This window comes from Coregonus lavaretus (assembly GCF_964263955.1).
Source record: "Coregonus lavaretus genome assembly, chromosome: 19".
Taxonomy (NCBI): domain Eukaryota; kingdom Metazoa; phylum Chordata; class Actinopteri; order Salmoniformes; family Salmonidae; genus Coregonus; species Coregonus lavaretus.
The window spans coordinates 24,521,579-24,547,930 of NC_140006.1; the positions used below are offsets into that span (position 1 = coordinate 24,521,579).

The 26,352-nt window shown below is 43.8% G+C and overlaps 1 pseudogene across 1 annotated transcript; it reads left to right on the forward strand.

Annotated features, from left to right (window-relative positions):
- Window positions 1-6,457: 6,457 nt before the first annotated feature.
- LOC311147095 (zinc finger CCHC domain-containing protein 2-like) lies at window positions 6,458-24,959 on the forward strand (annotated as a pseudogene). The gene is made up of 13 exons (XR_014615612.1): window positions 6,458-7,548; window positions 8,862-8,976; window positions 9,548-9,618; window positions 13,885-13,956; window positions 17,640-17,740; window positions 18,842-18,957; window positions 19,606-19,698; window positions 19,928-19,982; window positions 20,064-20,187; window positions 20,400-20,547; window positions 20,668-20,790; window positions 21,020-22,378; window positions 22,754-24,959. The product of XR_014615612.1 is annotated as a zinc finger CCHC domain-containing protein 2-like (transcript).
- The last annotated feature ends 1,393 nt before the right edge of the window (window positions 24,960-26,352 follow it).

The window sequence follows — 26,352 nt, forward strand, 5'->3', positions numbered from 1 at the left end:
CAAAAAGATCATCAAGTTTTTAAAATCCTGTATCTCTCAAAACATTCACGAAAATAGTAATGGCCTCTAAACCTTCCAGTTGTCTACTGGACCCTATTCCAACTAAACTACTGAAAGACCTACTTCTTGTGCTTGGCCCTCATATGTTGACCATAATAAACGACTCCCTATCCTCCGGATGTGTTCCAAACTCACAAAAAGTGGCAGTAATATACCGAATCTCCCATATTTTTGAAAAAGCTGTTGCTCATCAACTCACTGCCTTCCTGAAGACAAATAATGTATACAAAATGCTCCAGTCTGATTTTAGACCACATCATAGTACTGAGACAGCACTCGTGGAGGTGGTAAATTACCTTTTAATGGTGTTAGAACACGACTCCGCGTCTATCCTCGTGCTCCTAGACCTTAGTGCCGCTTTCAACACCATCGATCACCACATTCTTTTGGAAAGATTGGAAACCGTAATTGGTCTACCGGACAAGTTCTTGCCTGGTTTAGATCCTATCTGTCGGAAAGGTATCAGTTCGTCTCTGTGGATGGTTTGTCCTCTGACAAATTAATGGTACGTTTCGGTGTTCCTCAAGGTTCCGATATAGGACCACTATTATTTTATTATACAGTACATGTATAAAGTATGTGGACACCCCTTCAAATTTGTGGATTCAGCTATTTCAGCCACACCCATTGCTGACAGGTGTATAAAATCGAGCACACAGCCATGCACTCTCCATAGACAAACATTGGCTGTAGAATGGCCCATACTGAAGAGCTCTTTGACTTTCAATGATACAACGTCATAGGATACCACCTTTCCAACAAGTCAGTTTGTCAAATGTTTGCCCTGCTAGAGCTGCCCTGGTCAACTGTAAGTGCTGTTATTGTGAAATGGAAACGTCTAGGAGCAACAACGGCTCAGCCGCGAAGTGGTAGGCCACACAAGCTCACAGAACGGGACCGCCGAGTGCTGAAGCGCGTAGTGTGTAAAAATCGTCTGTCCTCGCTTGCAACACTACTGAGTTCCAAACTGCCTCTGGAAGCAACGTCAGCACAATAACTGTTTGTCGGGCAGCCGCACACAAGCCTAAGATCACCATGCACAATGCCAAGCTTAGGCTGAAGTGGTCGTACTCCCGAGTGGCGCAGTGGTCTAAGGCACTGCATCACAGTGCTAGCTGCGCCACTAGAGATCCTGGTTCGAATCCACGTCCCTGCCGGCCACGACCGGGAGACCCATGGTGTGGCGCACAATTGGCCCAGCATCGTCCAGGGTAAGGGAGGGAATGGCCGGCAGGGATGTAGCTCAGTTGGTAGAGCATGGTGTTTGCAACGCCAGGGTTGTGGGTTCGATTCCCACGGGGGGCCAGTATGAAAAAATTATGTATGCACTCACTAACTGTAAGTCGCTCTGGATAAGAGTGTCTGCTAAATGACTAAATTGTGTAAAGCTCGCCGCCATTGGACTTTGGAGCAGTGGAAACGTGTTCTCTAGAGTGATGAATCACGCTTCACCATCTGGCAGTCCCTGGTGTATGCCAGGAAAATGCTACCTGCCCCAATGCATAGTGCCAACTGTAAAGTTTGGTGGAGGGAGAATAATGGTCTGGGGCTGTTTTTTATGGTTTGGGCTAGGCCCCTTCGTTCCAGTGAAGGGTAATCTTAACGCTACAGCATACAATGACATTCTTGACGATTCTGTGCTTCCAGATGTGGCAACAGTTTGGGGAAGGCCCTTTCCTGTTTCAGCATGAAACATGCACAAAGCGAGGTCCATACAAAAAATGGCTTGTCAAGAACGGTGTGGAAGAACTTGACTGGCCTGCAAAGAGCCCTGACTTCAACCCCATCAAACGCTGTTGGGATGAATTGGAACGCTGACTGTGAGCCAGGACTAATCGCCCAACATCAGTGCCCAACCTCACTAATGCTCTTGTGGCTGAATGGATGCAAGTCCCCGCAGCAATGTTCCAACATCTAGTGGAAAGCTTTCTCAGAAGAGTGGAAGCTGTTATAGCAGCAAAGGGGGGACCACCTCCATATTAATGCCCATGATTTTGGAATGAGATGTTTGACGAGCAGGTGTCCACACACTTTTGGCCATGTACTGTATATGCTACATATTGGTGATGTCATTCGGAAACACAATGTCAACTTTCACTGCTATGTAGATTACACATTTTGATGAAACATGGTGAAACTCCAAAATGGCCTACCCTGGAAGCCTGTGTTTCAGACATAAGGAAGTGGATGGCAGATGTTTTTAAACTTTCAAACTCAGACAAAACAGAGATGCTAGTTCTAGATCCCAAGAAATGAAGAGATCTGCTGTCAGATCTGAAAATTAATCTAATTGGTTGTACAGTCGTCTCAAATAAAACTGTGAAGGACCTCGGCATTACTCTGGACCCTGAACTCTCCTTCAATGAACATATAACAAATATTTTAAGAGCATCCTTTTTGATCTTCGTAATGTTGCAAAAATCAGAAATTGTTTTGTCCACATTTGATGCTGAAAAGATCATCCAAACTTCTCCCACTTTAAGATTAGACTACTGCAATGCTCTACTCTCCGGCTACCCGGATAAGGCACTAAATAAACTTCAGCTAGTGCTAAATAAAGCTGCTAGAATCTTGACTAGAACCCCAAAAATGTATCATATTACCCAAGTGCTAGCCTCCCTACACTGGCTTCCTGTTAAGGCTAGGGCTGATTTCAATGTTTTACTGCTAACCTACAAATCATTACATGGACTTGCTCCTACCTACAGTATCTCACCAATTTGGTTCTGCTGTACATACCTAAACGTACGCTGCTGTCACAAGACGCAGGCCTCCTTATTGTTCCTAGAATTTCTAAGCAAACAGCTGGAGGCAGGGCTTTCTCCTATAGAGCTCAATTTTTATGGAATGGTCTGCCGATCTGTGTGAGAGATGTAGACTCGGTCTAAAACTTTAAGTCTTTACTGAAGACTCATCTCTTCAGTAGGTCCTATGATTGAGTGTATTCTGGCCCAGGGGTGTGAAGGCGAACGGCAAGGCACTGGAGTGACGAACCACCCTTGCTGTCTCTGCCTGGCCAGCTCCCCTATCTCCACTGAGATTCTCTGCCTCTGACCCTGTTACGGGGGCTGAGTCACTGGCTTGCTCGCGCTCTTCCATCCTTCCTGTTCTCGGGCTCGTGTGGTGGGGAGATCTTTGTGGGCTATACTCTGCCTTGTCTCAGGGTAGTAAGTTAGTGGCCTGTTGATATCCCTTTAGTGGTGTGGGGGCTGTGCTTTGCCAAAGTGGGTTATATCCTGCCTGGTTGTCCCTATCCGGGGGTAACTTTGGACGGGGCCAGAGTATCCCCCGACCCCCCACCACCGACCCCCCCACCACCGACCCCGTCTCAGTCTCCTGTATCTATGCTGCAATAGTCTGGGCCGGGGGGCTAGGGTCAGTCTGTTAAATCTGGTGTAATTATCCTGTCTTATCTGTTGTCCTGTGTGATCTTTGGAAAAAAAAAAAAAAAAAAAAATAATAATAATAATAATAATAATAATAATATGTATTCACTAACTGTAAGTCGCTCTGGATAAGAGCGTCTGCTAAATGACTAAAAATGTAAATGTAAATGATCTTAGATACGCTCCCTCCCATCTCTCTCTCCCCTCCCAGGAGACCTGAGCCCTACGACCATGCCTCAGGACTACCTGGCCTGACGACTCCTGGCTGTCCCCGTCCCCTAATCCACCTGGTCGTGCTGCAGTTTCTGCTGTTCTGCCTACGGCTATGGAACCCTGACCTGTTCACCATATCGCCAATCATCTTTGCTGATAGCGATGTTGTTTTCATAAGTGAATGAATTGGTCTAATTTATGTATGGCAAAGCCTCAACCCTTAGCTACCTCTTCCAGTTCAAACAAGCTCGAAAAAAAGTGAATAATGACACAACAAAAAATGTTTTATTTGACTACAGCGCCAGCGATAAAAAGAGACATTTCTATTTTTTTACCCAATTTTTTTCTCCCCAATTTCGATCTTGCAACTCTCCAACGGGCTTGGGAGGTGAAGGTTGAGTCATGCGTCCTCTGAAACATGACCCGCCAAACCGCGCTTCTTAACACCTGCCTGCTTAACCCGGAAGCCAGCCGCACCAATTTGTCGGAGGAAACACTGTTCACCTGACGACCGAGGTCAGCCTGCAGGCGCCCGGCCTGCCACAAGGAGTCGCAAGAGCGCAATGAGCCTAGTAAAGCCCCCCCCCCGGCCAAACCCTCCCCTAACCTGGATGACGCTGGGCCAATTGTGCGGCGCCCTATGGGACTCCCGATTACGGACGGTTGTGATACAGCCCGGGAACAAACCAGGGTCTGTAGTGACGTCTCTAGCACTGCGATGCAGTGCCTTAGACCGCTGTGCCACTCGGGAGCCCTAGAGACACGTTTTAATTGAGTGAGGCTTCAAAGTGGACAACCCGCCCACCCACCCGGCCGGCTTCGGTTGGGTCATTATAATTAAAAACAATCCATTCTAAAATAAATCACACACGCCTCGCACGATCGCCTTTGATGAGTTTAGGCCATTACTGTTGAGCGTTAGAATAGTAGAATATACAAGGTGCAATTTTGAAATGTTGTTGTGTATCAGAAGTTTTTCTCTTTTTATGTCAGTCACTGACAGTCACTAAATTAGCGCATGTCAGCTAACATGTTTTAGACTGGCAAGTTAGTCTAGCGGCCAGCTATCTAAACTTGTAGTAATCATGGCTGAATTACCGACCGGGGGGCCCTCATTGATTAAATTAGTCACTCTCACTCAGATATCATATTAAAAACGGCAAACATTTATCTCCACCCTATGACAAAATGTGTAGAACTGCAGTAAATTAGCTGTAAAACAACAACAACATTTTGCTTAGGGCCCCCAAAAGGCTAGGACCGGCTCTGACTGCATGTGTGGGTATGTACAGTATGTGGGTATGCAGACCTGCAAGCCATTGCAGCCCCTCATGATGAGTTCAGATTTGTTGTGGCCCCCATCCTCATCAAAGTTGCCCATCCCTGGTATTTGTGTTTGTGTAATCTACTGTCTGTAGCAGAGTACAGGCCCCTAGTGAATTGTAATGAAATACTGCCATCTGTTGAAAAAAAAAAAAAAAAAAAAATCTGTTTACAAAGATAAGAAAACTCATGCATAATAATACCACCCAATTAATTTACATTAATTAATTAATCTAGCTACAGTTTATGACAACTATATCACAGATAGAACAATGAGCCAGATATTTCAACGGATGTAATGTGAAGTATCTGGTTGGCGTTTCCACTAACTACCAAATATGGTGATGAGAGGAAGCCCAGTGGCTGGCAGTGGGAGAAGATTGAGTGAGATGGATTTTGGCCGACATTCTGCTAATTTTCTCATCAATGAAACATTTGATTTCCATACAGTTTTCTGTTTCCAAAACTAGAATCTGTAACAACCAGAGTGGCCTGCTTTTTGTAGACTTTACCCTTTGCCAAAGTTTCTAAAAATTGCGTTGTTTAGAAGGAGTACACACGAATTGAGTTATTGCACACGCGCACTTCACGCGTAGGCGTTCCCTAACGGAAATATGCATATAATATTAGAACGCGCCAATAGGATCTCACTAGTGGCTCGTGTTTGGCTCTACCTCCTTTCTTGTTCTGCCCACAATTATTCATTTTCTCCCATTGGAAACGACAGGCTCTGGTCTATCATGGGTTAGATATAAAAAATATTTGACTATATCGTGTGCAATATAGAGCTAGCCAGCTTGCAGTCCTAAAAACCGGAAATGATTTACCTCAATGTTCAGTCATTCCTATCTGCAAAATGAATGGGGAAAGAATTGGGTTTTGGAATAAATGCCGAAAATAAGGTCTGAGGTTAACACAGGCTTATGAGATCTTATAGGATTTGTTCTATAAGATAATATCAGTCAGTTAGCACTACCTTTATAAATTATGAAGCCTTTATGTGCGTTGTTTTTTCTTTCTTTCATAAATGCTTAAAATTTCACAAAAAAGTGACGACTATCTCATAGAACAGAACGTATAAAACCTCCTAAACCTGTGTTTATCACAGACCTTATTTTCGGCGGTTATTCCAAAACCCTATTCTTTACACATTCATAGCAGGTTATGGTAATTAGGTTAAAGTTAGGAAAAGGGTTAGGGTTAACTAAAATAAAAATAAAATAAAAAACACATTTTAAAGTTAATTTGACAAACGCTGGATTCCTTCTACACATGAGCGAGTTGGTGCCTACAAAAAGACGGCATTGCTCTCTCTATTGTGTAAATATGTTTCAGTGCATTGCACTTTTAAGAGTTTCATGCAATTATATATCACATATCGAATATCGAATATTATAGAATAACAATCCATTGTGACAGCACTGACATATTTAGTAAAAAAATATATGTTTTTGCATTGATGAGAGAAAGTGACTTCGGTGACCTGTAGTAAATGCACCCTTGTCACGACCCGGTGCAGGGTGGGATGAAGTTAGGACCCAGCAGTTTGATGAAAGATGGGAGGAGTCAACTATGTAATTTCGAGTGGTACAGTCAGTCAGTGCTTGAAAATGAGTTACTGAGCCAGCTATACATAATCTCACTAGTTCATTTCCTTATAATATCACAGAAATATAACTCGGCGGCGGGTACGGATGCGAACTGAGCGAGTATGTAATGTTCCGATACATTTGAATGAATTGATCATCGCTAACAGGTCCTGTCAGAGTTGATCATGCTGAAAATGAAGCTTCCCATGCGAACGTCGGAGGAAGAAGACCATACGGTCGAAGACGAGCAGGAAAATACCGATTGCAACAGTCTCCCTAGTGATTCGATTCCGTACTGTGGTGTGAGCCACCGGCTCAAGGATTCAACGAGGGAATCTTGTCGCCTGTCGCAAATTGACAAGGAGACTGTGTTTGAGTGGTTCGGCTTGCACCTCAACCCAGCAAAGCGGATAGAGTTTATGTACGGAATACTCAATATGTGTCAACCACTTGAGCTTCGCTTTTTCGGATCCTGCCTTGAGGACCTTGCACGGAAAGATTTCCACGTCTTCCGAGACTTTGAGATAAGGGCGAACAGTCAAACGGACTTGGGCCTCCTTATGGACGTTGCAGACCCTGTCGTGCGTTCCAAACTACTTGTCTGCCTGTCACTTTTGAGATCTGAAAACAGAGAATGCGCGAGCACACTTTATCGTGCTTTGAGCCATATGGATCCAACGCTGTACTTGAATACTTATCATGGCGTTCCATTATCTCCACGTGGGAGCGCTCAGAATTTACCTGATCAACATTACCCTCGCGATGGTGGAATGGAGTCCGGGAAATTGGAGCATCCCAGTGGGCCTCCACTGGAGGCAGAGTCGGGTTCCCTGGAGCACTTGGCGCTGCTTTTCACCATGGCCTCGCTGCACCCGGCGTTCTCTTTTCACCAGAGGGATACTGCCAGACACCAGTTGGACAATGTGGAACGGGCCATAGAGGAGAGAAGGTATTGCCACAACCGCCCGAGCGTCCAGGTAAGCATCACATTGCCAGCTGAAGTTAATCTAAAGGGGCCTCCTCACCTTACCTCCTCTCCTTAGCTCACCTCATTACCTCACTACTTATTGTCACTGACCTGATTGAACTGAGCAGTTGAAAGGCTCCTATCACATTTACTATCCTGTGCCATTAGATCAGCAGGTGAGGAAACGAGAAGAAAGCCAGTGAAGGCTTTGCTACTGTTGACTATTGAAATGCAACCCCTGGGGGGCCCTGGTACATATGATGTTGACAAGTCCACAGGGGGCGTTCCCCAGTAAGACTTTCACCTGACTTTTACTTTGACAATAATTTAACTAGGTAGGTACTATTTAAACAAGGATAACCTATTTTTCTAAAATGTTACTGGCCACCTTAGTCATAGGAATGAACAGATTACTTTTTTTAAATAAAACATCTATATGGAATCAAAATTTAGTTCAGATGACGCAATGTAGCACTTTATTTCTGGTAAAGTGGGGCCAAATAATTGCTGTAGGGATAGACTGTAATAACAATAGTATGTACTGATGTGAATAGACTTGTGGAGTTACCCTAAAAAGAGAGGAGAGGTTAAAACCTTTCATACCAAGTATTGCTCAAAGCAGTTTCATTTCCAAGAACAGTCTTGAGTGCATGGCCATATGACTACAAGTTGAGTTCATTGTGCTGTCACAAAATGACAGACGCCATAGACTGAATGAAGATCACTTTCTCAATCAGGAGAATAGAGAGAGAGACCGCTTATCTGGCTTCAGCAGACATGCTGGCCACTGCTACTGTGTTCTTCTGTCATCTTCTCCACAGCAGCTAGCTAGCCTATATGAATGGGAACACCCGGCATTCTTGTGAATGGTTGCATTGTGATCTTACTTTGCATTGTGTTGGAGAAACCTTTCTCTCTTTCCCTCTCTCTCTCTCTCTCTCTCTATCTATCTCCCTCGCTCCCCCCCCCCTCCCCTCCCTCTCTGGCATCCAATGAAAAAGCCAGGAGTTTGAATGAGACACACCTTCTCTCTCTCATCTGTCTGACTGACTGCCCTCTTGGCTGGCTTTCAGCATAATTATATGTCTCATTAAGACAGTTAGCCTACGGATAGGCAGTATTTCTAATCAAAACGGAGCTGACTTATGAATATAAATAAAACTGATGGAGAAAAAAATAGTTTTCAAAGCATGTGGAGAGGAGGAAATTAGTATTGGTTCCAGTTAAGTGTTGTAAGGGAGAAGTTGTTTAGTGGGACTATTATTGGGGGAGAAGGAACAATTTCTTACAAAAGCACCAATCTCTTCACTTTCCTGGTTGCAGCAGAAGCAGCATACCCTGCGAAAGGAGGACCTCAGCCCCAGGAGCGCTGACATGGGTCAGTCGGCCTGCTGTATTCCCAATCAGCTCCTGAACAGGACCTTATCTCAGAGAGAAGGTAGTCTCAATCCTGTTTGTCATTGTATCCTCTGAGGTCTCTCATTCACATGTTGAGGAGTGTTCAAAGCAAGATGTATTTTAGCCTAGTGCATTTGAGGTAAAACAAGAGACCCAAACAAATGGTCCAATATGGTTCAATAGACAGGATATATTCAATATGTCTGTAGTTTTAAAGGGATACTGCAGGATTCTAGCATTGATGCCCATGTTCTACTTACCCAGAGGCAGATGAACTCGTGGATACCATTTTTATGTGTCTGCATGCAGTATGAAGGAAGTTTGCGGTAGTTCCGCAAGCCAATGCTAACTAGCGTTAGCGCAATGACTGGAAGTCTACAGGTATAGGAGCAATGCTTGTGAAACTACCGCTAACTTCCTTCATACTGCACGCAGAGACATAAAAATGGTATCCCACGGGTTCTTCTGACTCTGGGTAAGGAGAACAATGCCATAATCTCGCAGCATTCCTTTAACAGTGTTCAATGTATTCTGTGGTAATCAAAATTACATTTAGGTGAACAGCAATGAATTGCTCAAAATAATAACCCTGGTCGTCTTTCTTCCAGCAGCAGTTCACATTGACAAGATTGTGCTAAAGAAGATATTTTGGAACCGAGGAAACAGGGAATACAGTATTGAGGTATGTTAATGTTTGGACTCTGTGCCTTGATATGTTCTTTTCATTCTGATATTCCTGGGGATTTTATTTCTCATGCATTTTGAAGCATACCCCTGTAGAATCTAGGTATACTTACTTTTATTGGGCCTATATATCGTGGGCCACCAGATTGATTTGCACTTCCTCATTCAAATTATGGCACTGAAAAAACGTTAGTCCTGAGCTTCAGATTGTCCATGCAATATTTTGTATTTTTCTCTGTAAATCATGCAATGTTCTCTTACAACATCTGGACAGGCAGAGACCTAAGACTTTGCCTGGCCCTGACTCAACAGTCTGTCCTGTATGGCCAGGCATCAGCCAGGCATCATTGTGACAGGCAGCACTGTGCTGAGGAGTCTGCGAGGGGGAGGGGGAGAGCAAGACGTAGAGAGCCAGGCTAAAGAGGACAGCAGGAAGGATTGCTCCCTCCTATTCACATGCTGTCCTCCTTTGCATGAGAACACAATCTGGTGGAAATATGTCCTTGATCGTTCGCGTCCCCAAAACATCTGCCTTGACTGTTTTTACAAGCCTGCGGCGGCATCATATCAGCCTGTAAAAACGGAAAGTCTTCCATTTAGACTAGAGGGTTGATGGACTTGAGGTTAGCTCCAAGATTTCACAACACTGAGATCATGAGATGATGTCCTCACCACAGCGTTGCTGATGCTTTTGCTCAGATAGCCAGAATAGTAATAGAATAGACTTATATCTGACTAATGCTCTCCTTATCTGTGATCTACTGAAATTGACCAAAACCATGAAGGCTAGTTAGCTAAGTAGCTAGAACATACTGCCAACACATGCTAACGATGGTGAGTGTTGTGTTCGTCACTTAACAGTTAAAATCGGATCAGAGTTATAAGGATAACAAGATGAGCTTTATTGAGGAGACCTCTGAAAGAGTTATAACCTTACCTTTTTCTGCTTAGTCTGCTATACAGAGACAGTGGTACTGACAGTGTGTGACTGCGTGGAGGTGTGTGTGACACTCATATGAATGGAACGAATGGCCGTCCTGGCCTTGACCCAATACCCATCATCATCATCTGTGTGGCTGGGCAGAATGAAGTCTTCGGTTAGCCTAAGAGGTTATGCCTAGGCAGAGGGTTGCTACTGGATTTTTAAGGGGATTTGTGAAACCAACCACGTATTAAGTATAATGAAACGTGAGTGCAGCGGTCCGTTTGCTTGACCAGGCTAGAATTCCCTTCGTCTAAGGGAGATATTTCTCAGTGAGAGGATTGTGTTTGGTTCAACAGGTCTCTAAAGCCTGCTCTCCATGTTTTGTTGGTGCTGGAGAAGGGTTTAATCTGTTATTGAACCCTACTGTATAATAGCCTACTTGAAAAGGATACTCTAATGTAGCCCAAGTTAAGAGGCACTGTACAGACTGTGCTTGAAATCAACTGGCAGTTGAAACCCTCTTGGCTAAAATGTGGAGGGGGACAGTGATCAAATGTTGCTGCTAGCCAGTGCTGGAAACTGACACACACGTTTTGTCGTTCTTTCCCTAACATTAACCCGTAACCCTAAACCTCTTACCCTAATTCTAACCTTAATTGTAACCCTAAACCTAACCCCTAAGCTTAAAAAAGCCTTTGTCCTTATGTGGATGTGGAAAATGTCCCCATGAGGGAGAATTTTCATTGTTTTAGTATAATTGTGGGGACTTGGGGATTTTAGGTCCCCACAAGGATAGAAGAATCAACCCACACACACACACACACACGAGAGAGAGAAAGTGGCTTGCTGGGCAGTGCCATCTGCTCCGCTGGGCATGGTATATGAAAGAGGGTGTTGGTGTGTTAAATAGGGGAGAACATCCATCATCTTCAGCACAGGAGGCATTTCACTCGGTCTACTCTAGGCTATACACAACACAACTAAGAGTAGCCTGTTAAACTAGGGCAGGCCTGTGCTGAGTTCAGTGTAAAACAATGCTGTGAGAGGTAGGCCTAGCATATTACTTGCTGAATTGTTTCACATTCATTCAGCGTTATTCACTTTTCCACCAAGGCGATGGGAATTACATCCTAGGCTCCTTTATTTGTTCTAAACTGAGTAACACAAATGTTGGTTGTCTTGTCACCCTGATCAGAGAGGACATGGGGTTTAAAACATTCATTCATCACTGGTTTTCAAAGCTCACTGTTTTCCTTTTGTCTCTCCTTTTGTGAAGGGCAGACATACTAGACAAACCACTACTTCCTGTGTCCAGCTTGAACTGGGCCTACAAATCAGACATTAGTATTCAGAGGTTTGTAAGGAACCCAGCCTGGCTGCTAAAGCCAAAATGACTCTCCCTGTCAGTCCCTTCAGTGTCTGAGGTATTTACACTAGTCAAGGATGCAAGCAGCTCAAGGGTTGAAAGAAACTGTTTAGGAGTTAAATTGAATTGAATTGATTTGGGTAAAAACATATTAGCGAGATGTACATTGTATTCCCAGAGGATAGCACTAAAATTAATAATTAAAAGACCTGTTTCCAAACTGGGCCTCGAAATTTGTAGACAAACAATGGAAAACAAAATCTTTATTTTTGAGAATTTACTCGTCGGTTGATGACATGTGGATGTTTTCCCAAGCATTCCTCAATCCCCTGTAGACTCTCTATTAGGGAGTAAATTACTCCCGTTAGGTTACTTGCTCTGTTATGCCTTGTTTAGTTGTAATTTGAACTTGACAAAGAGCGACAGATTTTTTTATATTCCACTTCAAGTTGATGAGTGCCTTTTCATTCACCTTTGTCAGGTCAGGGATCAAGGAGCAGGATTGCGTCCCAAATGGCACCCTATTCCCTGTGTAGTACACTACTTTTGATCAGAGCTGGGCCCTGGTCAAAAGTAGTGCACTACAAAGGGAATAGGGTGCCATTTGGGAGTCATTGTCGTTCAGTAGGGGAGCACCAATTACCAGACTCCACAGGTTAACTCTGTGATGGACAGAATTGAGTAGACTGCCAGGCTGTGAAAGAGTTGGTTGGGTTCAGATCCCCCCGCGGAGCAGATTATTGGGCTCGGTGATGATGGAATGTCACCTTCAAAAAATGTACTATTTACAGAGTAGAATATTTTCATACAGCCTTCCACACACGGTATAAGCATCAGATAAAACACATTTTAAAAAGTCTGTGCTTGTATGTGTTTGAGCACTGTAGCCTAAAAGTCTCACAGTCAACAATTGTTTCTGAAATGTTAGGCTACATACCCATACAACTATCAGAGCAACCCAAAAAATTAACAAAAAGGTTAAGGCTATAGTAGCCTAACTGAAGCAGATCAGAGCCCAATGAAATCCTTCCTATTCTCTTAGCCTCAAAAGCACGAGAGCATCGGTTCACTCTAACCGTCTGAGAGAGGGATGGCTGAGACTAAAACCTACTACTCAATCTGTCACCGTTCATTATTTACTCTGCTTTGAGAGGCAACAGAAAGCGCCTCTTGGTATGTTTTTCTAAAGATTCAGACGATTTGTGAATATTGAGGGCCAGCGGGGTAATGTTTTGAAAGGACAGTATGGCACCACTTGAGTATGGCACCACTCCCCTCAGAAAAGGTCAAGAGAAGTGTTGATGCTGTTGATACAAGATGGTTGAAATGTTTAACATCAGTTTTCTTAGTACACTAACTCAATCTTAGTGTCAATTATCAAAGGCCCTCTATTGGTATGCAAACTTGTCAAGAGTAGTCCATGGTGAGTTTTTTCTTCTTCTTCCCAATGGGAAAACATCCTTTCAAGGCAAATACTATCAGGGTAAGGAAGGGAGCTTGTGTTTTTCTGCTCAAAACATTTAAGGAGAAATTCCATTCCTAGCTCTTTCTAAGATCATTATTTACTTCCGTAACTAAGGTATGCAATGACCTGCTTTGGCCACAAATCAAATACCTCAAACATTCTGAGCAGGAGTTTAGAGTGGAGCTGACGTCACTGTGTCTGTGTGTGTGTGTGTTGAATTAAAACTGACTTATGAGGACACATCAGACAATCTAAATCGTTAACCACATCACCAAATGGAATGTGGTGTCGTCCAGATTCCAGAATGTAGTTAAATGGTTGACTGTGCCAAGTATCAAATAATTATGTGGTTGTTTATTAGGGCTGTTGCGAAGGGGAAAATACCATACACTTTGTTTCATCTGCATATTTCAGGGGAATGACATGCTGTCAAAAGCAATGTATATGATGTGTGTTTGGTACAGCATACTGATGAATGATGTTGCCTTCCTCACCTCCTCCCTTCCAGGTCCAGTGGTCTGACTCAACATGGAGCACAGTGACCAAGACTCACCATGAGCTGTACGACTTCCTGTCCAAGGTATGAGAGAAAAACACATCCCCGTTAATAGATTGTAGGCCTAGACGATACTGCATTTAATGTCTGGTGAAATAAAGTCACACTATCTGCCGTCTGTACAAGAGGTCTGATGATATGTGGATGTTGTCTTACGGATAAATAAATGAGATGTCTGCACACTCCGCACACAGTATATTGCTGCTCCCCTGACCAGGAGGTATTTTGGATTCCTTGTCGTATGCCATCAGATCATATTCATTTTAGTGCTGTTAGGGCTTCGATTTTGGGGGATTAACTTTTGTTTAATTAGCTATCTCCACAGCCATCTGCCAACCCAGATGCAGTGTTTACTTTCCAAATGTATGCATGTGCTTTCTAGTCACTCAACGCTCTATGTGCGCGCTAATAGGGCTAATAACAATATTGTGATATACAGTACCAGTCAAATGTTTGTACACCTACTCATTCCAGGGTTTTCCTTTATTTTTACTATTTTCTACATTGTAGAATAATAGTGAAGACATCAAAACTATGAAATAACACAAGGAATCATGTAGTAACCAAAAGAAGTGTTAAACAAATCTAAATATATTTTATATTTGAGATTCTTCAAAGTAGCCACCCTTTTGCCTTGATGACAACTTTGCACACTCTTGGCATTCTCTCAACCAGCTTCATGAGTTAGTCACCTGTAATGCATTTCAATTAACAGGTGTGCCTTGTTAAAAGTGAATTTGTGGAATTTTTACGCATTTTAACGCATTCTTTCCTTAATGCGTTTGAGCCAATCAGTTGTGTTGTGACAAGGTAGTGGGGGTATATAGAAGATAGCCCTATTTGGAAAAAGACCAAGTCCATATCATGAAGGTCAGTCATTCTGGAACATTTGAAAAACTTTGAAAGTTTCTTCAAGTGCAGTCGCAAAAACCATCAAGCGCTATGATGAAACTGGCTCTCACAGGAAAGGAAGACCCAGAGTTACCTCTTCTGCAGAGGATAAGTTCATTAGAGTTACCAGCCTCAGATTGCAGCCCAAATAAATGCTTCACAGAGTTCAAGTAACAGACACGTCTCAACATCAACTGTTCAGAGGAGACTGCATGAATCAGGCCTTCATGGTCAAATTGCTGCAAAGAAACCACTACTAAAGGACACCAATAAGAAGAAGAGACCTGCTTGGGCCAAGAAACACGAGCAATGGACATTGGAGTCCAAATTGGAGATTTTTGGTTCGAACTGCTGTGTCTTTGTGAGACGCGGTGTGGGTGAACGGATGAGCTCCACATGTATGGTTCCCACCATGAAGCATGGGGGAGGAGGTGTGATGGTGTGGGGGGGCTTTGCTGGTCTGTTATTTATTTAGAATTCAAGGCACACGTAACCAGCATGGCTACCACAGCATTCTGCAGCAATACGCCATCCCATCTGGTTTGCGCTTAGTGGGACTATCATTTGTTTTTCAACAGGACAATGACCCAAAACACACCTCCAGGCTGTGTAAGGGCTATTTGACCAAGAAGGAGAGTGATGGAGTGCTGCATCAGATGACCTGGCCTCCACAATCACATGACCTCAACCCAATTGAGATGGTTTGGGATGAGTTGGACCGCAGAGTGAAGGAAAAGCAGCCAACAAGTGCTCAGCATATGTGGGAACTGGTTGAGAGAATGCCAAGAGTGTGCAAAGCTGTCATCAAGGCAAAGGGTGACTACGTTGAAGAATCTAAAATCTAAAATACATTTTTATTTAACTCTTTTTTTGGTTACTACATTATTCCATATGTGTTATTTCATTGTTTTGATGTCTTCACTATTATTCTACAATGTGGAAAATAGTAAAAATAAAGAAAAACCCTTGAATGAGTAGGTGTGTCCAAACCTTAGACTGGTACTGTATATTCACATGTATTTCTACATCTTGCTATTTGTATACCCCTTGACCTTTTACACATTTTGTTACATTACGGCCTTATTCTAAAATGGATCAAATACAAAACAATCTACATACAATACCCCATAATGACAAAGCGGAAACAGGTTTTTAGAATTTTTTTGAAAATGTATTAACAATAAAAAAACAGATACCTTATTTACATAGGTATTCAGACCCTTTGCTATGAGACTCGAAGTTGAGCTCAAGTGCATCCTGTTTCCATTGATCGTCCTTAAGATGTTTCTACAACTCGATTGGAGTCCACCTGTGGTAAATTCAATTGATTGGACATGATTTGGAAAGGCACACACCTGTCTATATAAGGTCCCACAGTTGACAATGCATGTCAGAGCAAAAACCAAGCTATGAGGTCGAAGGAATTGTCCGTAGAGCTCCGAGACAGGATTGTGTCGAGGCACAGATCTGGGGAAGGGTACCAAAACATTTATGCAGCATTGAAGGTCCCCAAGAACATAGTGGCCTCCATCATTCTTAAATGGAAGAAGTTTGGAACCACCAAGACTCTTCCTAGAGCTGGTCGCCCGGCCAAACTGAGCAATCGGGGGAGAAGGGCCTTGGTCAGGGAGGTGACCAAGAACCCGATGGTCACTCTGACAGAGCTCAAGAGTTCCTCTGTGGAGATGGGAGAACCTTCCAGAAGGACAACCATCTCTGCAGCACTCCACCAATCAGGCCTTTATGGTAGAGTGGCCAGACGGAAGCCACTCTTCAATAAAAGGCACATGACAGCCCGCTTGGAGTTTGCCAAAAGGCACCTAAAGACTCTCAGACCATGAGAAACAAGATTCTCTGGTCTGATGAAACCAAGACTGAACTATTTGGCCTGAATGCCAAGCGTCACGTCTGGAGGAAACCTCGCACCATCCCTACGGTGAAGCATGGTGGTGGCAGCATCATGCTGTGGGGATGTTTTTCAGCGGCAGGGACTGGTAGACTAGTCAGGATCGAGGGAAAGATGAACGGAGCAAAGTACAGAGAGATCCTTGATGAAAACCTGCTCCAGAGCGCTCAGGACCTCAGACTGGGGCAAAGGTTCACCTTCCAACAGGACAACGACCCTAAGCACACGGCCAAGACAAGACAGCAGTGGGTTCGGGACAAGTCTCTGAGTGGCCCAGCCAGAGCCCGGACTTGAACCCGATCGAACATCTCTTGAGAAACCTGAAAATAGCTGTGCAGCAACGCTCCCCATCTAACCTGACAGAGCTTGAGAGCATCTGCAGAGAAGAATGGGAGAAACTCCCCAAATACAGGTGTGCCAAGCTTGGAGGGTCATACCCAAGAAGACTCTGTGCTGTAATCGCTGCCAAAGGTGCTTCAACAAAGTACTGAGTAAAGGGCCTGAATACTTATGTAAATGTGATATTTCAGTTTTTTATTTTTAATAAATTAGCAAACATTTCAAAAAAACAGTTTTTGCTTTTTGGGGTATTGTGTGTAGATTGATGAGGGGGAAAACAATGTAATCCATTTTAGAATAAGGCTGTAACGTAACAAAATGTGGAAAAAGTCAAGGGGTCTGAATAATTTCTAAAGGCACTCTATGTCTATGATAACCCCTCATAGGGATGTAGCTCAGTTGGTAGAGCATGGCGTTTGCAACACCAGGGTTGTGGGTTCGATTCCCAGGGGGGGCCAGTATGAAAAAAATAAAAAATAATGTATGCACTCACTAACTGTAAGTCGCTCTGGATAAGAGCGTCTGCTAAATGACTAAAATGTAAAATGTAATATGATTCCCTGCATTCCAGCTTCCATGTGAGAGGTCCTCTGAGCCCTTTGAGAAGGAACTGGTGAGGTTACTGGCCCAGAGAGACCAGTATGAACCCAGGGACGTGGAGAGGACGCTACAGTGAGTCTCCCTCTCTTACTCTATTTGTTGCAGCACACAGAATGAGAAGACATCTCAAGAGGGTTTTCATATTGTCAATCAAGTAAATTGATTTCTTGAGGTTCACACTTTCTTGTTGTTTTACACTCCAGCTGTTCTTTTTTTTTTTTTTTTTCAAGATATATTTATCTTCTATGACTTGCTTCTGTGGCATAAAATAACATAGCTGTATAAGATGGCTAAAACAGTCTATTAGTCCAAACCTCTACTTCAGCTGTGTTTTATTCACAGACCTCAATGTATCATATTGTGGAGAGAGTAGAGTAGACTACCCTCTAGTTACTGTCACCAACTCTGCCATAAGCTCCAGTGTTTTCAGTTATGGTCATGGTTATGGTTATGGTGAATAACCTCAGGCTTTACATGTGTCAGAACCCAGGCATTACACGTGTCAGAACCCAGGCATTGATATCTAGGTCAACTGTGATGTCATTGCCATTACTAGCTATTCCTTAAGGCAGTGTTTCCCACCTCCAATCCTCCAGTACCCTCAACAGAACAAATGTTTGTTGTAGCCTGGGACAAACATACCTCATTCAACTCATTTAGGGCTTGATGATTAGTTGACAAGTTGAATCAGGTGTGCTTGTTGAGGGCTACAATACAAATGAGTACTGTTGGTGGTACTTGAGGACTGGAGTTAGGGAACACTGTCTTAAGGCACGGACACACCGGTAGCGTTTGCCGCCCGAGAGTACTTAACAACTCTGCAGTGCCGGCCGTAATTTGTAGAAACGGGCGAAAATGTCGTCAGTCGAGACGCCCGCAGGTGGTCGGACCCTAAAACCATTAATGGCAGATGTAACTCGGTGAGACGTATTTTCTCCTTTACAGATATGGATGGATCACTTTTTCCCCTTCTCTTTTTCACTACCATCCAAGGTCACACCAGCACGTTGTGACTTCTTATACAAAGTGCACCTACTGTATCTTGCTATAGATATTCTAGCATAGAACAGGTGATGGATGACACATTAAATTATAATTTCCAAGTCACTTTCTTTCTCCCTCTGTGTAATTTCTATCTTTAACTCCCTTTCTTCTCTCTCTCCACTGTGACAGGGATATGCTTCTGTCAGCCCCAGCAGCCTTCAGGCAGAGAGGAGAGGTCTGCAGGTTCCTTCTCCCCCACTGCAGCCACTGTAAGTGTCTGTGCCCCTGCCTCAGCCTCCAGGGAGGTGAGATATCACACGCTCTACTGACGTGTCTACACAAACCATCCACCTGATTGGTTAGGGATACCTTGGAACACAGACCACAATTACCCCTCTCTCTTCTAGAATCATTTTGTATGTGGATTGATGTGGTCGGTCCACGTGACTAATCGTACCAATAAACAACTTCTCAGTAATTTTAACTGGCCTTTGAAAGTAACGCCCTGAGCCCTGTTTTAATAGTGCTCCCAGAGGACTGGTAAATCCTCCAGAAATAACACGCACACTGCTTGGTCGCCAGCTTAGAGAAATAAACCCAGCTTCACAGTGAACAGCTCTCAGCATAGCTGCAGGGCCAGGTGGTAGTTTCACCACATTAAACCCCTAGCCATTATCAATTGACTTAATTAAATGATTATTTGGGAAAGTTTCCTCACACCTCTGACCATTCAAGGGAATCCGTTGCTCATTGGTTTCACACAGCTGCATCAAATTGACCACAGAAATTAATAAACCAAGAATCTATTTTTTATGTCTAGGCTGCACATGTGAAGCGTTTAATATTAACACACTGCAGGTCTTGAAGCAGTAGAAAAGCTGTAATGTTAGGTAGGCTGGAGGGAACTTGTCGCCCATTCCCTAATATCTCACCATTTGGTCTCTCCTACCCAGATAATACAGTACCACTGGGAAAGACCTGCAAGGCAGCCGAGCACTTTAAAGAAGACTGCACAGAGCCATCCAGTCAGGACGAAGGTGTGTGCTGTATGGTATAGTTTATATTATCTCTGTCTTATATAAACCATTTACTCTGCCTGTCTGTCGTTCTTTGTTGGGTTGATCTGACACGGTGTGTGTAAATGGCTATTTCATACCGACAGATATTTGTTGCCTGTCACCCTATGTGATTTAAGTCCAGTTTAATTTAATTGATCCATAGTTGATGTTCACTTGTACTTCTCTCTCTTTGTCTATCATCATTCTCCTCACCCAGAGTCTCACCATCTTGGGCATCAGACGGAGTGCAGCAGCAAGAGATTAGGCCAGAGGTAAGAGCACTATCTTTTCAGTCCAAGACATGTGACCTTGTGGCTGATTCACTGATGGGTTGTACTCCCTTCTCTTTACAGCATACTGCTGACAAAGAGCAGCCAGAGTGAGAGCCAGAGGCCTGCTCTCCACTTAGAGCACAACGGAGTGGTGGAGGGGAGGAGAAAACCAGACATTATGTCCTGTTGGCCAGACCCACATCAGGTCAGTCACACTGGCCTCCCCCATCTCTCCCTGGCCTAGCCACTAGAGAAACTGGTAGAAACAGCAGGACTGTCAATATGCTGCTGTATAATGCTGACTGGCATTTGTTCAAACATTAAAAGCATGTCTTTTGTATTTCTATATTTTTTGTTTGATTAGATCATGATAATTTGCATCTGTTTAGGGTGTTAAATGTTCTGCTCTCTCGTCAGAAAGTAGATGAGAAATGGGCTTTCACTCCAGAGCTGAAGAGTAGAAGAAAACCTGATGAAGTTAGAAGTGAGGGGGCCAAAGGCTACATCCCCAACGGCATCATCAGACCGCTGTCAACACACGTGACCAGACAGGGTGGCAGTAAGAGTAAGTAACCAATGAGTCTGGCAATAGCCTATCCTCCCCCCCCAACTTAACAGTTAACATTATAACAACATGTATGTTTGTGAATGGTGGTTTTCTAAGTGCATTCCTCTACCCCTGTAGAGCCAGTCCAGGACAGGTATGGAGACACGTGGTCTGAGAGCTCCAGTAGCCCCTCCAGCCCTCAGCACGAGGCCCGGGAGAGTCTGGAGAGTGAGGACCTTGAAGACCTGGAGGAAGAGAGAGGTGAGTGGCCCCACTACCCCTGTGGGGAATGAACGGGGCAGATTTCCCTGGGCCAGATTAAGCCTAATCCTGGACTAAGGAGCACTTTCAGTGGAGATTCTCCATTTAGTCCAGGACAAAGCTTTATCTGGGTCTGGGAAACCGGCCCATGATGTCTGTCTTTAGCCCTGATGTGAAATAATGCTGTTGAACCTCAAGATGTCTTTTAATGATAGCTTCTCTCTCCCAGACACTACAGAGAGTTACTCGGACCACTGTGTCCAGCAGAAGAGGGCGGGTGGTCACAGCAGGGGGAAAGTTGTGGCTACTGTACACCCTATGGTCCTTGTACCCCACAAGGAAGAGCCATCCTACACTGACAGTCCCCGAAGTGTACAGCCTCTACCACTGACAGTCCAGAATGGGCCGACCATGCCAGACGTTATGGTCTTTGTCCCTCCACAGCCGGGGGACGGTTCACCAGCAGAGGGGGCACTGACTGGGACCACCCCCATGGTTTCTCAGGAGTCCATCTCAAGCAAAGCTCCCCTGGGAGACCCTGAGAGACAGAGGCACGTGTCTGTGTCTGCCCCCCTGAACTCACAGCCAGCTATCCCAGGCTCCAGCAGTCACCCCATACTCCAGTGTTATAGGACCCCCACTAGTCCAGACAGTAGAAGCACTAACCCCCAGCCCCCCATGGGCGCTATCAGTGTCATCCCCCCGAACTCCCACATGTCCCCCCTGCAGCAAACATGCACCACCACTGACCCAGCCTCCACTGCCACCCTACCCCGAGCAGCCTCTCTCCCTAACCCTAACACCAGGCCTCAAGCCCTGGCTGTACCCACCAGCCTACCCACCCCTACCTACGTGACACCCTCCTCAGGGGCAACTGTGACCCCAGCTGCAATCAGTCAGGATCAGGCCACTCTGCTCCCAGCCGTCCCCACTCACACCCCCGGCCCCGTGTCCAGCCAAGCCCTAACCCTCACCCACAGCACGGCCCAGGGAGACGGCACCTCTTCCTGCAGCAGCTCTGGGGTGGCAGCAGGGCAGGCCCAGCAAAAGCTGCAGGCCCAGCAGCAGGCCCACCCTCCACAGCAACAGCAGATGAGCTGCAACACCTGCGGTTGCCATGGCAGCTGTGGTAGTAGCCACTCCCCCAACCCCAACTTCTACTTCCCTCCCCAGCTGGGGCGGCAGGTCTTCAGCACCACCCACCTCCCTCTCTTCCACCTCCCGTCCATGTGCAGCACTGGATACCCCAGCCACCGCAGCCAGGTCCAACACCAGAGCAACGGCACCACACAGCTACCCTTCTATCCCCCTCCTCCTCACACGGCCACGCCAACGCAATACGTCAGTGGACCTCTGCTCCACACCTCCCACTCGAACCACATGCTGGCCACCCAGGCTGGATACAACCTGCAGCAGATGGCAGCTGCTTCCTTCAACCGTTTCTACACACCCATGTTCTCATCGGTGGGGGTGGGACTGGGCACGGGCATGAAGAAGAGTAGTGCCAACGTCTCCTGCTATAACTGTGGGCTCAACGGGCACTATGCCCAAGACTGCAAGCAGCCCTCCATGGACGCCGGGCAGCAAGGTAATACTGGCCAGGCTAGTGGCAGAGAGAGGAGGTGAAGTCTCTCATAGTGAGAGAGCAGAGAAAATAAGGATTCCTCTTTTTGTTTCAGTAAAATAAAATGTTGCGTAGGAAGGCAGAGCTTTCTTTGGTAACCTATTGTTTTCCACCATGTTTTGCACTGTCCACCATTTTTGTCTGACGCTCTCTGTAGCAAATCCTGGATTGTCTGAACAAGCTAAAGAGCTCTTAAACACCCAACCAAGTGTTAAATTATCTTTTGATAGGACACTGAATCTGAAATGCTAGCATAAAGACTATGGACATCACATTTCTTTAGGTTACTTGTTGGCTGGTTTGGCACGCGACACTGACGCACTCGTGTGTGTGTTTCAGGTGGCTTTCGGCTGAAGTACACGGCCCCCCACTCCTCTGAAGCAGACAAAACTGACTGACATGACAGAGAGAGGACCAAGACAATGCTTTGTTTATCTCACTACAGTAAAGATTCCAGAAATCCATTGTTTTAAAGGGTTGAGTTTTTCACCAATTGTAATACCTTCCAAATGTCCTTTAGGAGTTTGAGAACCCGTGTAAATATCCTGACTAGTTTCTCAGCAAAGAATGGAATCCTGTATAATTCTCAGACTTTTCAGAGGAGGGTGGTATTTTGCACTGGAGACCGGCACGAGACAAGCTCACATTTACAGACTAGTCTCTTACTTTAAAGAACAAAAACCACATCTTTAAATGATGTGGTGATAAACGTGCATTCAATAAGGATTGATGGATTTGGAGAGAAAGGTTGTTCTATTCTAATTTTATTGTGGGTCTTTTTCGTACATTTAAATTCTTCCAGAATCGGCCTTTGGTTCAAGTCATTATACGTTAGGCTAAGGAACCTATACTACCTAAAGCATGTGATGACTTCAAGTCTCTGTTCTCCCTCTCAGTTCTTTCATATGCTAGCACTTGTAATGGGAGGGAAGGTAGGAAAGGTAGTGAGTAGTACAATGCCTTAGTGCCTCAAAAAAAAGATGGAGAGGGTCGTATTATCGCATAGGTGTTCAAAAGAAAAATACGGTTAAAAAGCAGCTAGTAGTAAAGCCTACCAGCTAATTTTCATATGTTTTATTCTATTTGAAAAAACAAAATATGTGAATTATTGTTATTTTTTGGATTGCCATAAATACCCTGTTTTTGATTTGTTTTACAAGCTAACGGTATTCCATTTAAGGAAAATCTTTGTAAAAAAAAAAAAAAAGTTTTCTTGTCATTTGTTGCCACTTGATTTAATGTGAAGCATGTATTAAGTTAATCATGTCTGTCATTCATGATGTTAAAGGGATACTTCGGGATTTTGGCAATCTACTTCCCCAGAGTCAGATGAACTTGTGGATACTATTTTTCTGTCTCTGCGTGCAGTTTGAAGGACGCTGCTAACTAGCGCTAGCGCAATTGCTAACTAGCGTTAGAGCAATGACTAGAAGTCTATGGTATATGCTAGCAGATACCATATACTTTGTCATTGTGCTAACGCTAGTTAGCATTGGCTCGCGAAACTACCTCTTAACATAACAATGGTATCCAAGAGTTCATCTGACTCCGGAGAAGTAGATAAAGGGCCTCATTGCCAAAATCCCGAAGTATCCCTTTAATGCTGCTGTTGTTTTGTTTTCATTGTCTCCTGGGGGCAAAATCGCACTAATCCTTGCAGGTCTGTGTGTGTGTGTGTATGTCTATGTTTGTGTCTGTATGTGAGTCATGTCCCCAATGCTCTCAGGCAATGAGAGGACTCTTGTGGTTAATGTATCCCCTGAGCCTCTCTCCTCTAGGAGGTGATTTACTGAGTCCCAAATCAACCCCCCACACCTACCCCCTAGGTACTTGGGTCAATCCAAAATCAACCCCTAGGCACTTCAGTAGATCTGAAAGAATTGGATAGATGTAATCAATGGTAAAACCTTCACCTGAGCTTGCCTTCTGATAAGATCGTTGGAATTCTTGCCATATTGCTCTCACCTATACAATCCTTTCTGATCTGCACAAGTGCATAAGTTGCAGGGGCTGGTGGTGGATTTTGGATTGGGCTACAGAATCACTATCCCTTGTCCTACCGCCATGCATGTACTGTACCTGTTGAAGCTGTTGAACGTTTGGCTCCTGCCCGTTTGTGTAGGCTTGAGTCAAGCTCTTTGTTGCCAGAACTTTATGTGCCTTATTCCTCCTTTCTCATGAAGCGATGATATTGTATTATGCATGTAGTTGTATATTTGTGCACAACTGTAAGGGGCTAACTACACACCCTGTACCCAGATGAAAACTTCTGTATTAGAAAAAAGGTGAAACACTCACTGTTGTAAAAGACAATCGCCTGTGGGTGGGATTGAAACCCACTTTTCTCTTTCACTGTCCGCTGTTGAGGTGGATTGTTTTGTGTTTTACAGCGTACCAACACACAGGCAAACAATGTGTAAGCTATCTGAAATAGACACACAGGTAAAGTGGAACGTTTTATAAAGTGGAACGTATCATCTGTTGTTTATCTGTAAGCAGCTTTTCGGAAACTGTTTTTTTAAAGTTTTAAACGTTTTGTATTGGATTTAAGAGGCCTAGTTGTTGACTTTATTTGGATTAATATCTTTATTTTGATGTTTCAAATTAAAATTGAAAGAGAAAAAAAAACATGAACTATCAAGCCTGTCTGATGTATTTGTTGAACTTGTATGTTAAAGATGCAGTGCTGTAGGTTGAGGTAGTGTTAACTCTGGTGCAATTACTCTTGATTATATAAATGTTAATGTAGCTACATAAATATGTAATTATACAATAGTTACTTCCTGTGCAAAATTAAGCAAACAGACTTTTTCAGTGAAGTTGGTAGCAATCAATGAAAAAACAACCAACAAGTTTATATTTTGTATATTTTAACATAGACCCCCATACTATATCAGAAAGCGAAATACATTCTAAATGGTTTATTATTCTATGAATATTTTTTTTAATCCAATAGATATTGAATATCTAAGGTCTTCTCTCTGTTATTTCCATTGAACAATGTTTTCACCATTATTAAAGTTGGAATCCATAGCGGGGAAACTGCCACGTCCGTTTGCGACAACAACAAATACGTTAATTCTCAAACAACGAACACTATTTTTTTTCCTTGGACATCATTGTCTGCGCGAGAGAACAGCAGAGTATGTACTACTACTTTTTTTTTTTTTAACACAACGCAGGATGCTCATCTCCACCGTTTGATAAACAAAAAACAATAACAAATGCACCTGGGGCTACAAGTGTCACCGTTTCACCTTTTAGCGGATCTCAGCATTAAATGACTATTTACAATTGTACAATATTGTACCATTATTGTTTTTCACTTTTCAGGGTCAGATCAATTCCTCAACCGCCAGAAGGTGGCAGTGTATGTCAAGTGTAGGTCTCAATGTCGTACGTGGAAGAACTTGTGGTTGATGAGAATACTATTTCATACAGGAGGGAGTATTTAGGGTATTGAGTCCAGGTTGAAAATAATAGAATACTACTGTTTTCTGCGGATGATCAGACAGAGTTGTCTTTGAATAAGTACAAAAAAATAAACAAAATTGGTTGACTGTATTTCAACACTGCATAGAACTACATTATATCAAATAGTCAATGTCTAGAGGAAGAAATCTGGTTTAATCTTGGAACACAATCTGGTAACACTTGACACAGCGTCAACGCGTTATGACAGGTACATAACCATGTCATAACAGCTGACATAACTTGTCATAAAATGGTCATAACACTGTCATGACCCATATTTACACCTGTTGTGAAATATATTGGGTTATTTTATGGCTGGTTATGACACCTACATAAGTGTCAAATCCCACATTTATTCAAACGTGTTTTTTCCCTGCCAGGAAGTTTCCTTTCATTTCAAAGTTTGTTTCTTAAGTCCTTTGTTGTTGTAATGAATTCTTTACAGGCATGTTGTCTTTCATATT